Consider the following 13,893-nt stretch of genomic DNA (forward strand, 5'->3'; position numbering starts at 1 on the left):
TGGAGTGGGGGCAATCCTTTCACATAACAGCCCCCAAGACCATAGACCAGCTTAGGCAAACACGGACAGTTGACTATGGACCCACAGACCCCTCCGGTGGCCCCGTCACCTGAACCACCCGAGACACCTACACCGGCAGTGCCAGCTACAGCCCCAGAGACGGTGCGCAGGTCACAGCGTGATCAAAAGCCTCCAGACAGACTGATTGTGGGTTGATCACTGTATGGGTTAAATTGAATTAACTGTGCCAGTGGTAAGTGTATATGCCCAATAGAAATGTTGTTAAAATTAAGGACGCTAACTTGGCTTAATTTGACGAGTTGATTTGTATTTGGGGAATGTTGGAATTTTGTGGGGGAGGAGTGTTGTAATGGCGCTTTTGTTATACCGCCGGGGGGGCGGGGGGAGCTGTAGTATAAATAAACACCAGTTTAGCATTTCCGGGGTCTCTTGAATGCACGAGGAAAGTACCTGAGTATATGTATGGCAACCTCGGCTCTTCCATATAAAGCTAAAGCTTGATATCCTTCTTCGTGGTCCGTGTCTTTGGCTAAGTTACCACAATATGTTTATAAGTTTGATAAGATTCCATAATTATCGTTTGCTCCTCCTGTGTAAAATATGCGGCTCTTCTGTCCATGTTTGCGATTGGACATACGGTGCAAACACCGCCCTTTTATGTGAACGCGCACGTCTCTAGATTGGAAAGATCTGGGTTGAGTTGAGATGATAACCGCCGTCGTGATACCACATATCGTGATAGCGATTGTTGCGCTTTGCGTAGCCGGGTAACTGAAAGAGATCCAGACATGTTGATCTTGATTCGTAGTACAGGGGCCCGTTCGTCGTAAAGGTTGAAGCTAAGTTAATCAATTGTCCCTTGAGCCCGTTAACATTAGGAGCTATCTGAGAACCGCAAATATCGGTTCGTCAACGGCTACTCTGCATCCAAATCATGTGGTTACTTTCAATCAGGCTAAACTTATCAGGGCAAGTGCACAAACACGTCCTACTTCAAAAGGCAGGAAAGATCGATCACCAAAACCGTGATTTTCTAACGGTATGATGGCGGAAAAGACGAAAGAGAGAGCGGTGATATTCTCGCCATCTGAGCAAACTATTATAATGAGTCTCTACGAAGACAATAAGCATATTATCATGGCTAAGTCAAACACCGCCACCGCTGCCAGAGCAAGACAGGCAGCTTGGCAAAGAAATTGCTGATAAACTAAATGCGTATTTTGGTAAAATTTATTGGCTCATCTTTAGTGCCTTATTAACCCAATCAATCAGATCACATTTCTTTAAATGTGCCTGCTGGCAGTAGGCTTAATGGAAATTTATCATCAAATGACATCTTGCTAGCGAAAATAATGATATCAACTCTTTCAGAATAAGTATAAAAACAAGGCCAAAGAGTATCTTGATACGAATTCATAGACACTAGAGAGGATGTATGTAGGACTACTGAAAGCGCTTATATCATGTACTATAAATGTGTATATGCATATGTAGGCCTATGTGTAAATCCCTCTTTGATTTCATTGACTGGGACATGGCCTATGATGAATTGATTCCTCAGCTGTTTAAGCGCCAATAGCCTACACTTTTCTTACAGCAACGTATGCTGCGGCTTTGCCAATGTTTTCTGCATTGCCTATACTGTATAAAAATTTACCTGACGCAAAAAAACCTCAAGGCTATGCATAGAATCTGAAAAACAGTAAGTTTCAAGTAGCTTTATTGTCAATTTCTTCACATGTCAAGACATAAAATGGAATCGATATGACGTTTCCCACTTTCCCACAGTGAAACATAAAAAGCACAGGCACACAGATAAGACAATAAAATTTTTAAAACATAGCATTACATAATCACATACAACAGCATAAGCTCATAAAGCATAAAGCTAGCTGCGGCGTGTGATATTTGCAATGTACGGCCCGAGAAGGTCTTGCCAATAAATGAGTCCTCGGCTGAATCGATATCGCTCAAACAAGAACTCATCCGTGTGAAATAAAGGATCTTGGCGATCGGGAAGAACTCTATTGGTATGGAAAGCTAATCGAACTAGAATATATCTCCTTGGTCAGCTGGGTCTCTCAAAAAGGGAGCTGCCAAATATTTTCCGGGGGTGTGGCAAGCTTATCCAGCTACACTTACGTTAGCCTGCTCTGGATCAGGTTAGTGCTAATTGATATGTTTCTATGGTGATTTATCGAAAGTTGCTTCCACGAACCAAAAGGAGGGGCGTTTTTTATCTTAGCCTGAAAATTAGCTCGCTAAACAGCTTAGCGAGCTACGACGAATACCCCTCAGGCCCCTGGTTGCACCGTTTGTGATTGTTGTGATTTGTGATTGTTGGTAAGTGCATTATTAGTAAGTGAAAATGTAAAAGTAAACTGGTGTTGACGTCATGTTAGTCTGTTAAATGTTTATTTTAAATATAAAAGTTTACAAACTTAGTTTAGGCTACACCACATTATTCTGACAACCTCAGACGTACGTGCTAAACAAGCTAGTAGCATAGCTACAGTTAGCTGGTACAGTAGTATAGGTTCTTTAAAACATCCACAACTAATGTGAATATGAGGCCAAATCGGTGATCTTTGCTTATTATCCACCAAAATTGCTGAATATCGTGTCCATTGTGTGTTAGCTGCAACATCGTAGACCATGTTAGCACTAGCCACTATACCCTATTTGTCTGTAGCTAGCGTAGGTGCTAGTACTACACTGTGATGTGATGTCATGTAATAACGAATCTTTGAATATTGAATCTAATAAGTACTCTTTGTTTCTTTGCTTTGTGTGCTTTTTGTACGTCTTACTGGAGCAGTAAAAGAATCGCATTTGTGACATTGAAATAAATCATTATGCCATCAAATGGTTTAATCTGGCTTGCAACCGCGGGGGTGGCCGCTGTGCCCTGTCACACCCAACTGGTGGTCAATAAGTGTAAGTGCATGTTCACTTTTTTATTTATTTTTATTTGTGAACCGGGAAAATGCATGAAAATGAAATGGAAATGAAAGTGAAATGAAAAGAACCGGTGCATATTCCCGTAACCGATGTTTTCATCTGCTGTAATGTTATCGTTTGCCTGTTTAAAATAAAAACAACTATTTGAAAATTACAAATGGCGTGGGTATTTGTTTGGCCCTTAATTGTCTGATAGCCTAAATATGAATTACAGACCAGCGCCAGATGAGCCCCTGATGTGAGTCGCGGATCTGGACCAGATCCGCACCACACATTATGGCATTAATGGCTGTTTATTAATCCGAAGAACGCTGAGAACGCAAGTACATTCTTTTGAAGAACGTTCTGGCAAGCCTCCTTGCGAGAATGTTTTTGCAAGGACGGAGAATGAATTGAGATGGTTAGGGTTTTCCTGGACTCGCAGCATTATGATAACACTGACTAACTACAAAAACTAGATAACAAAGCTAAAAAATGGTCCGTCTACCTGTAAGTTTACGTTTTCTGTAGCCCTTGCTAACTTACAGTACCTGTTAACTAGTGTCTGCACTGCACTGTGATGCTACTAGCTAGGTTATCGACAAGTCGGAGCAAATTTACAAATTAGCCGTTTCATCAATAAAATAAGAACATTTTCAGCGACTGAACTGCCTAATTCTCGACACATTTTAATTCAGATGCTGATTCAGATGCTGATTCAGATGCTGATTTCAGCTAAAAATATGAAAAGTAAAAAATTACAGTTGTGAGGTTTGTCCGCCTCGCTTGACATCTTGCAATGACTTCTGGGAAATCCGAAGCGTTCTCGCTGGTCAAGTCACTATCCAATGCATCCTCGATAAAAGGGGCGGTTTAGGAACATTTCCGGGTGTTTTTGGCGTTCTTGGTGACTTGTGTTCTTTGGATTGGAACCGTACTTGGGCAATAAAAGATGACGTCAAACGAGTTTGCAAGAACACAAGAACGGAAAAAAACATGGATTGATAAACAGCCAATAACTGTTCTGGGCCAGTTCTGTATTTCCGGTATTGGGCCATTGGAAAGGATGAGCCCGGTCCAGGTCCGTTTAGCGGATCTGCGCCAAATGCTAATGAAGACCTGGGCCAAATCTTTTTAGACCATCATTTATCTTCACAAAGAAGGAGCAGTCGTCGGTAGGTAAGTAAATGAAAGTAGAACAATATCAAAACGTTTTGCGATAAGTAGCCTATGCCTACAACAATGTGTAAAGTTACTGTAATGAGCTAGGTTTGAGTGAACGTTATGCTACAGAGCTAGCGCAAAGGGAACCCAACCGGCTAGGCTAGTTCGACACTGGTCAGACATTTTACTCAAATGTAGCTACTAACTAGAGCAAAATAAACATAGGTCAGGACCGCAGCCTTCTGCCGGAGGGGAGTAGCTGGAACAGGGAGTGGCCAGGATTTTGGCAACACTGCTTTTCATACCTGCCGAAATCCTCCCCCCCTCATATCTTGGGACTGAAAGATCTGACACACCCCAAAGTTATTTTGGTGGCTCCTCATGCCCTGCCAAGTGTGCCATAAAAAGCTTTTGATACTTGTTGCAAAGTTAGAAGGGGAGTAGGATTTTGGCGACACTGCTTTTCATACCTGACGAAATCGTCTCTCCCCCAAATAAAATCTCAGATTGGCTGTGACAGCTGCCTCAGAAGGTTCCTTCACTGTTGTGCTAAAATCCAACTGAGAGGAATTGTCATGGTCAAGCCTCAAACTTGTTAAAAACTCTTATTTAAATGATCACAATTTCTCCCGGCGCCAGGCATCATTTTTTTTGTTTATGTCTCTATAATCGTACAGAGACGTGTCGAACAACACTGGGTATGCAGACACACATACAATAAGTTTTTCTTCCATCTTGAAACAGAAGAACTTACTAGAATGTTTGCCATGACCTACGGTTGCTACGTTACAAGAAACCAATCCGATTGGCCAACGCTAGCGTTTTCACGCTCCTCATTTCCATAAAGTTGAGAAAATCAATTTTGCTCCGCTCCGCTCGCCTTCCCACAATGCCCTACACCAGCGTCAACGCCCGGTTTCATTGAAAATGAATTGGAAGCCGACGTTCCGCACCGCTCCGCTGTAGTGGACACGCATGGTAAGAAGGCAGTGCGCGTACATGCTAAGGGGAGTGGGATTCTGAGGGGGGGTAAGAATTCAGTCCAACACTGGTAAATTAGCCGTGCGCTACCCTTGTCCAAACCCGACCGCACTTCTATCCTCGTAGTAAACACTCGCCGCTGCTGTTTTTCCGGGGATTTTAACTTGATCTAGGGTCACCAAACTGACCATCAATGATATCAACATATCCGGGGACGTAGTTATGTCCTTCACAATAAGATATCACGCTTCAACATCTCTAAACTCAACCTGACCTCAGTCTATTCGTAACATAGTGTACGTCTTTTTGTGTCCCTCGATTTCGTATACTATGTTACGAAAAACCGAACCACAAGGTGGCGCTTGACCCGAAATGTCACCTAAAATGCGTGTAGCTTATCGTAAATTAAAATTCTGTATTCATATCCAAAATAAAAATTATACAAATATGAAATATATATTACTGTACAATATTTACATATTGCTCTCTGCTTTAAAGCTCAATTCTGAACTATTTTGCAAGTACCCTTTTATGGCATTTTAACGGGACGGATCTTCAGTATTTTCAATATGGAATTACGCCTTGACCTTCATCAATCGCCTGTCAATCAAAATGTGACATCCTTGGTTACGGCGCTGACAAGTGACGTCCATTGTTTTAGAAGTTGGCGGTAAGTAACTACCAAAAGATGTTCAGATTATTTTTTATTAATTGTAAATGCAGCCTTTCAGGCCGAACATTTTTTATTTTATGTAATAGTTAAGCAAGTAAACTCAAGGTAACCATGGGGATGCTCCAAAGTGGAGTTCTAGCTTAATTTTGTGAAAGTGCATGGTAATAAATGCATGTTAGCCATGCAACATTAGTAAAATGGCAAATTAACGGTACGCTAGCGTGGTCAGTCAGAGCATTCATGAAGGCATTCAGTTATTTTATTTAAAATACAAATAATATCTATTTATATCTTCTCTGTCCTTCCCCTGTGTGTGTGCACATTCCCCTTCTATAATTGTACGTTTTGCTCCTTCCCAATATCCTCACCTGTCTTTGCCCCCCCCCCAACACACACACACGTCTCCTCAGATTCCTCTGTCATCTCTCTCTAACATTGACCTCCATAGTCTATTTGCCTACTTGTCTGCCTCTCGTCTCATTGCCTGTTGTCCATCTGTCTGTCTATCTGTCTGTCTTCCTGTACTGTATATTTATTGTCTGTCTGCCTTGTCCTTTTGTCCTTCTCTGTGCCCGCCATTTCTGGCCCGCCCCAACGGTTCTTTTAAGAACCAAAGTTCTGCTGTCAAGTAAGTTTAACATTTAAACAATAGTAGGTACCATAATATGGTAATATGGTCCTTTATGCTACCAATATGTAATACACATACAATAGAAGTCCCCTGATACAAATACACAAATATTACAACTATCTACAGTTTTTTTTGTTCGCTTTGGTACTATTTTCACAAGTATGTGGTAAAACCTCACAACTGTTAGTACAAAACTCAAAGCAGATCATCAAAAAGTCAGTTTTTTCAAACATGTAATCACATGTTCAATTGACAAAGTACAATGCACAACATACACAATCACTTTTTCACCACAGCTATTCAGTGTGTCATCAAAGAAATACCTTTCATATGAAGTAATTGTCTTTCACAATGCAATGCTCACAATACTTTTGATATGCTTCTCATCTAATTTGCCTAAATACATTTGACCAACACTTAATCCAACTGATCTTAATGGTTAATCACTGAACCGTTTGGTAAACCTATATATTTTAATTTCAGCAATAAACAGTATATTGATTTTGAGAACTAAAGAAATACAATGTTTTTTAGTACGAACATATCAATTACTGTAACCACACATGATGAATATTCATTATTGCTATACTTGATTTCAAATTGGGGTAACCACAATTGGTCATTAGATATACGTACTGTAAAAGTGGGGGCGTAAACACTGGCAATTTCTTTCAACATGGAGCCGGATAGACAGCAGGGAATAGGAAGAGCTTGTGGACAAGAGATCCGTCAAAGAGGGGGCATGGGCACCAACAGAGAGGTCAGAGAGGTGGGCATGGGCTCCAACAGAGAGGTCAGAGAGGCGGGCATGAGCTCCAACAGAGAGGTGGGCATGAGCTCCAACAGAGAGGTGGGCATGGGCTCCAACAGAGAGGTCAGAGAGGTGGGCATGGGGCCTCTAAATGTTATATTTTGTTCTCATTCAGTTACATACGTAATAGAAAGTATACATATGTTACAATTATATCTGAAAAATAGTATAAAAACTAATTTGGCCAAATGATTGTAGACAATGTCTTCATTGATCTTTCACTTAATTACACATAGGATGGATATTTTGGAAGTTATAGATTACCTAAACGTGTATAATGTAAGTGCATTGCCTAATGTGAAACTGTAATCTGTCTTTTACATAGTACTGTATCATATTAATTTCAGCTCTTCTAAGGCCGATTTGAAACATGTATCTTGCATTGTTTGCTGTTGGATGAACTGATTGTTGAAAGTACTAAACTGAAAGAAGATCATACTGTTGTGTTTCAGTGATAACCAAATGTTCCCATTACATATTACAACAATCTTGTGTTTGAAACAATGATTATGTGGACTGAAAGCATTCCATCAGGTTTTGAAAGAATGACGAGCTACGTTACAAGTGTGATCAGTTTGGTTCTTTGTACTAAGAGTTTTGAAAATGAACACCTTACTTGTGAAAATAGTACCAAAGCGAATACAAGAAAACTGTAAGATATCAGTTAAGATTGTAATATGTTGGCCTGTAATTAACTTTTCCATAGTATGGCTTCAAAGGAAGATGCTGAGGATGCTCATCTTAGGGAGCTTCTGAAACAAGGTCAAGCTTATGCCAAGGACCTTAATCCTGAACCGGTAATGGCCGCGTTTCCCAGATTCGTTAAGACGCTCTCAAGCGCTAAGAGCTTCTTAGGAGCGCTCTTAAGAGCGCTGTGAAAGAAGAACGTGTTTCCCAGAGTCGTTCTTAGCTTAAGAAGATCTTTCACTAAGAAGGAAATGTAAGACCAGCCTGACCCACTCTTAACAGCCTTCTTAGCGACCAAACGCTCACTGCAGCCGCGTCAGGGAAAGTTATATCTGGCACTCAAAGGAATACTAAAACCATGCGTGATGATAAATGTGCGCCCACAGCTGCAGAACACTGACGCAAGAAAAATAATAGCATAAGAAGAAAAATAACGATATAAAAATAAATAATTGCCCATGTGTTCCTGTAGCTACATAAATAAAATGAATCATCATTACTATCACTCATTACGTTTTCACAAACATTCGGCATCTGCATGAGTTTACATTAGATATAAAAACATCAACAACCCTGTGGTGTTTCACAGATATCAGGGAAACTGACAGGTGTAATTGAACTCGGCTGGAACCTCATCAAGAGATTGAGGCTCCACCTCAGTCAAGGCGTTGCTGAAGTCCACGCGAGTGAGACACCATGGCTGCAATACAGCATATTCTCCCTGCTAATCAACAGCGTCGCCGTGCGCGAAGCCAGATAGTTTATATAAATGCCTATGTGCGTCAGCACTTCTCCCCACTGAATGTGCTGTCGGACCGGGCTGTCCAGTCCAAGTACCGGCTTCCCCGTATGGAGATCCAACGCCTCGTCACGCTAGTGTCACCACACATCCGGAGGGCAACCCTCTGCAATTTTGCCCTTAGCCCGGAGGTGCAGCTCCTGGCCTTGCTGCGTTTTTACGCAGTGGGGAGCTTCCTGGATGTGGTGGGGGACGGCACCATCCTCAGCAAGGCGGTTTCACGGGGTGTGGCAGCCGTGACACCGATCCTCCTGCGCCATGCCCGGACACATCCAAATGCCCACCACACGGGACGAGGTCCGCCAGGTCCACAGTGGATTTAATGCCATGGCTGGGTCCCCCGGGTAATCGGTGTCGTGGATGGCACACTGATCCCAATCCACAATCCCTCCCTGGTGGATCCGTGCTGGATTGAGAGGAAACATTACACTGCCATCAACACCCAGGTGGCAGTGGACCACGATGGCCTCATCACGGACATCGTTGCCAGGTGGCCAGGAGGCACACACAACAGCTTTGTGTGGGCCAAATCAGCTGTGGCTGAGGCTGGCAGAGGAGAGTTCGGCAGGAGCATCTTCCTAGGGGACAGTGGCTACCCTCTCCGGAATTACCTCGTGACACCGATGATCAACCCAGCAACACCACAGGAGGAGAGGTTCAATGAGGCCCACACACACACCGGGACCCACATTGAACGGGTGTTTGGTAGGTGGAAGTGTCATTTCCGATGTATCCATCGTTCGTCGGGGGGGCTGCGCTTGTCACCTGTAAAATGTTGCCTCGTGATTGTTGTCACAGCCATGCTGCACAACAAAGCAGTGCGCGTTGGAGCAGATGAGCCGCCTCCTGAGGATGAAGATGGGGAATCATCGGAAGATGAAGCCCCCAACCTCGCCCCCGGCGAATCCCGAGCAGCACTCCACCAAGCATGGTGTCCATACCAGAGAGGAGCTTGTCAATCTCTTTTGATGTCTATCAGCCCCTACGTCGTCACCACCAGTCACCAAGCACGGATATCAGCACCACCCTACTCCCAACAATAAACCCACTACCATCACACAACCCATATCAACTATCATGTATAGGGCTCAAGGCCGTAGCCATGGAGTCAACATTGGGAGGCACGAATTACATTTTTTATGATAATTTCGGACAGCGTGCGTGGTTGCCTGTTGTAGCGTAGCACATTTATTTTTTATATCAATATATTGGGGGGGACATTTTGACCAGATTTGAATATTGGGGGGATATGTCCCCACAATATGTATTATGATCACGGCCTTACACGGTGTTGTGTGTGATTAATGTGCTGATAAAGTGGTTGGTGATCGATTTTCCTGGCATCGATTTATTTAGTTTCAACACCACGGCGGTGGACAGCTCCCACTAAGAGCTTCTTAACCAAATCACACCTCTTTTTGTCAAAGATATGATAAAACCATTGTCATTATCCCAAACCAGAATTCAATTTGTATGTTTCTCAAATGAAAATATAGACTAAATAAAGTTCCCAATGTAGCTATTAACAAAACATGTTTTCAACTATATTTTCCATAAGGGTCAGATAGGTAGAACTTCATAACTTGCTTTGGCTGCAGTCCAAAACAAGCTAATTAGCACAAACCATCATAACCACAATCTATCACACTTAATGAGTCTTCCCAAATTATTTCAGAACAAAGGTTATAATAACCCTCCTTATGCACAAATATAATTTATTAATACAACCTCATCACAGCCTAACTGTTTATCCCAAACATTGTGTCAGGCTCTTGACAAAACATAAAAATAAAACTTAGTCAAATTACAATCAAACTCAAAATAAAAGTACATTGTAATTATTTTCTCTTTTTCATTCTTAACCAATTTGCATCTAATACCTTTATCAAAACTCTTAAAAACCCTACATTTTACTATTTTGATTTTAAATGTTTTCCCATATACCTAAAGTATATACATAGTTCCCTTTTCAAAACATCAAAGTGTTTAAACCAATCATCTCTTCACAACCACAGAACCACGTTCTTTTGTTTCATTTCATAACCTTCCATGATCCTCTTAAACCAATCTTTTAGGTAACTTTCTAATCATTTCCTCATTTTGTTTTACATACATTTCTTCAAACCAAAATAAAACATTTGTGAAAACACAGCTTCAAAATAACTCAACTGTAAAATTGCCATCAATTGATTTTATTTCAATGGATATTTGATGTGCACGTGGTTATTAAAATCTGATAATAAAGTTACAATTTCAAATAAAATCTAATCCTTAAACACAACACATTCCTTCGCCAAACAAAAACAACCTTCCTATCTAAACACAAACTTCCCATAACACACAAGGTTGTCATTAGTGACTGAATCTCGCCTTTTGATTTCAAAATTAGCCTTCCAGTAATTCTCTGACCCACATTTTAATTTGCTTTAAACTATCGCTATCATAATTTAGTTTCATTAAATCCATGTTCGGACAGTCATAACTGCTGCCAGACCTAAGTCACTCATGCAAGTATTACTCTCCATAATTACGTCAACCAAACAATGCCCTTAAGACAAAATAAAATATAAATTTTCTCTTTTTCTTTTTAAACCTTTAAATTCACAATTTAACAAGAGTAACATAAGCCCGTAAAACAAAACCCTTATTCTTTAACTTCCTTTTAAATGTCTTATCAAAGTATACAGAGAATACTCCTTTGAATATTCCTATATTTACCAGCCATTACGCCCACAACATGCGTAATGCAAGGACAATTCTTCAAATCTCAATTTTGTGGACCAAAAACCCTAAATGAAAATATTTAATTATAATATTTTGTAGTTTGTATTATGATTTAATGTAACACTCTTGTGACTTTCTCAATTACTCGTAGTTTTTACTTGAATAACTCAAATCTATCACATTGTTTCTATCAGCGCCCGCTTCAAACTCGAATCACACAAACAGCGCTCTCTGGAACAAAGCAAAAACTCAAAACCTTTTTTTTTTTCTTTAAACAACACAGATTGTTGGCGTTTACCTTCTATTCACTTAATTTTGCTCTAGTATAACTCTTCTGATTGTATTATAACCAATTTATAAACCAGGGGTTCAATTTGTGCATTTTTATTGAATACCATATGTCGCTTATAAATACAAGTTCTGGTCGGAAAGGCTTCAAAAAACCTCCCTGTTTGACTAGGAATTACAACAAATGTATCACGCATTTGTTAACCACCAAACTTCAAATTCATCCAAACGGACACATCTTTCAGCATTAATACTCACATAATTATGCAGAATTACCCTCTGGGATCACCTTTGTAAAACTTCAACGTAACGGGACTTTTAGCCCCCACCTTTCCTCGGAATTTCTGAAACTCATGTAAAATGTCTACTCAAACAACCAAAAACCTTGTTAGCAAATGTTTCAAAATACTCATCACTTAACATATTTCAAAAGTAACCAAATTAATGTCAAATTCGCTCCAAATTGATACATTTCTCTAAATTTGCGTCTTTTCAATCTCACAATTTCTAAATTAGTCTGCGCATGCGTCATGTGGTTACTCATCCTGGATGTCAAATGTCAAGCTGCAATACATGTACTAGCCTGTACCCGCCGCCATCGCTGTTGAGTGTCTGTAAGTTGTTCTGTTTTTCCTTAATAGCAGACATAATACAACAGACATCGGGCTGGCAAATGCAAACTAGAACCTTGTCAGCCTTTTGATTTCCTTCTCCTGTTTCCATGCACTTCCCTCTTCTCCTGATGAGAAGTTCAGCTTCCTTTGTCTGCAATCTCTAGCATAATGTCCCATTCTACCACACTTATAGCATCCTTCTGTTCTATATTCTATCTTTCGTCTCCCCCTGGCTCTTCTTTGACCTTTTCCTCGACCTCCGCATGTGCTACTGTCGAATATAAACATGCCCGCCCCTTCGTCATCTAACGAAAACACTGCTGTTCTGGTTTTTGCCTTTTTCTTTTGTTGGAAATGTTTTTCAGCATGACGAGCATATTCCTGAGTTTCATTTAATCAGGAAGTACTGTGACATAGGCAACTCTCAAAAAACTCACTCCTAAGTGGTTGTTCAGGGCTTTCATTCAACATAGTTGCTAAATGCTGTAGGTCATGTAAGTTCACAAATTGTCTCCCATCACCATTGGCTGTCCATGGTCTAAAAACATACAAAGTTGGCTCGCCGTTCTTCCCAGGGTTTGGATTTGGGACTTGGATCAAAGCTGGGGGTTGAAGTAGGAGCTGCTGCTGAGACATGTCAAGTTCTGCTCCGAGATTTTTATCTTGTCTAGATGTTACTGTATTTATATCATCGGAATCCTCTAAAGCCAAAGTGTTTATTTCTTTCTTTAGCTTTCTGTTATGTGCTTCCTGTAACCAAATTCTCGCCTGTTGTAGCCATGTTGTCTTCTGATTTCCTGTTCCTTTCGCTCGGATATCTCTAACTAATGCGGAACAGCTATCCACACTCAGTTTACCATTAAATCCGTATTTAGTTCTCCATACTTTCAAATATTTCACATTTTCCTGTCCTCGAAATTGCATAAATTCAGCATCAGTGCTCTCAACATACTCACAACGTGTACAACAATTACCCATGGTTTTATTCACAACAAGACCACGGTTATACAATCATACACTTAGTCCTCATAGACTAGTACTATTTTATCTTCAACAGAAAAATCGGGATCCAAAGTCTACATATACATCTAATATCACTCGTCAGAAAGTGACAACTTAAACGTATCAGAATTCTGGTTGGACAGGCCTTCAACACGTCCATAGGTCAATAAACCCGATAGATTTCAACAATCACTTTCAGCAGCAATAAACACACATATGCAGCACCTTTGCCCTTAACAACATAAAATTAGGCCTTAACAACAATCGCAAATTAGTTCCCCTTTCAATTTTGTACATGCGCACGGAGTAATTCAATCCTGTAGTCTTCTCACAAGGACAGCCTACCCACTTCACTGGTTTTCTACAGAACTTAGTAAAATAGGTTACTAACGCTGCTTCCCGGACTCCGGCACCACATCTTAGCGAGTATGACTCAGTGATTAGTCTTCACTATCTCACAACTGGATCTGAATTAAGCAAATGTAGGTAATAGAACTGCACTTCTAATTTAACTTAAAAATCGAGAGTTCAAATTCTGCATTGTACACTGAACAGTCC

Source organism: Hypomesus transpacificus, chromosome 8, assembly GCF_021917145.1.
Source record: "Hypomesus transpacificus isolate Combined female chromosome 8, fHypTra1, whole genome shotgun sequence".
NCBI classification, from domain to species: Eukaryota; Metazoa; Chordata; class Actinopteri; order Osmeriformes; family Osmeridae; genus Hypomesus; species Hypomesus transpacificus.